The sequence below is a fragment of the Arachis ipaensis genome, chromosome B9 (assembly GCF_059453495.1).
Source record: "Arachis ipaensis isolate K30076 ecotype BB chromosome B9, ASM5945349v1, whole genome shotgun sequence".
In the NCBI taxonomy this organism is placed as follows: Eukaryota; Viridiplantae; Streptophyta; class Magnoliopsida; order Fabales; family Fabaceae; genus Arachis; species Arachis ipaensis.
In genome coordinates, this window is record NC_142444.1 from 105683869 (window position 1) to 105684727 (window position 859).

An 859-nucleotide genomic window follows, 5' to 3' on the forward strand; every position below is an offset into this window, starting at 1 on the left:
ATCTTAGAGAAGGAATAAGCTTGAATTTAATAGAAAAATAGTAGTACTTTGTATTAATTCATGAGGAACAGTAGAGCTCCACACCTTAATCTATGGAGTGTAGAAACTCTACCGTTGAAAATACATAAGTGATAAGGTCCAGGCATGGCCGAATGGCCAGCCCCCTAAACGTGATCAAAGGATCAAAAGATAATCCAAAGATATCAAAAGATGTTCCAAGGATGTAAATACAATAGTAAAAAGTCCTATTTATGCTAAACTAGTTACTAGGGTTTACAGAAATGAGTAAATGATGCAGAAATCCACTTCTGGGGCCCACTTAGTGTGTGCTTGGGCTGAGCATTGATCTTTACATGTGTAGAGGCTTCTCTTGGAGTTGAACGCCAGTTTGTAACCTGTTTCTGGCGTTTAACTCCACTTTGCAACCTGTTTCTGGCGTTTAACTCCAGAATGCAGCATGGAACTGGCGTTGAACGCCAGTTTGCGTCGTCCAAACTCGGGCAAAGTATGGACTATTATATATTTCTGGAAAGCCCTGGATGTCTACTTTCCAACGCAATTGAGAGCGCGCCATTTTGAGTTCTGTAGCTCCAGAAAATCCACTTTGAGTGTAGGGAGGTCAGAATCCAACAGCATCTGCAGTCCTTCTTCAACCTCTGAATCTGATTTTTGCTCAGGTCCCTCAATTTCAGCCAGAAAATACCTGAAATCACAAAAAAACACACAAACTCATAGTAAAGTCTAGAAATGTGAATTTTAATTAAAAACTAATAAAATATACTAAAAACTAACTAAATCATACTAAAAACTATGTAAAAATAATGCCAAAAAGCGTATAAATTATCCGCTCATCATCTGC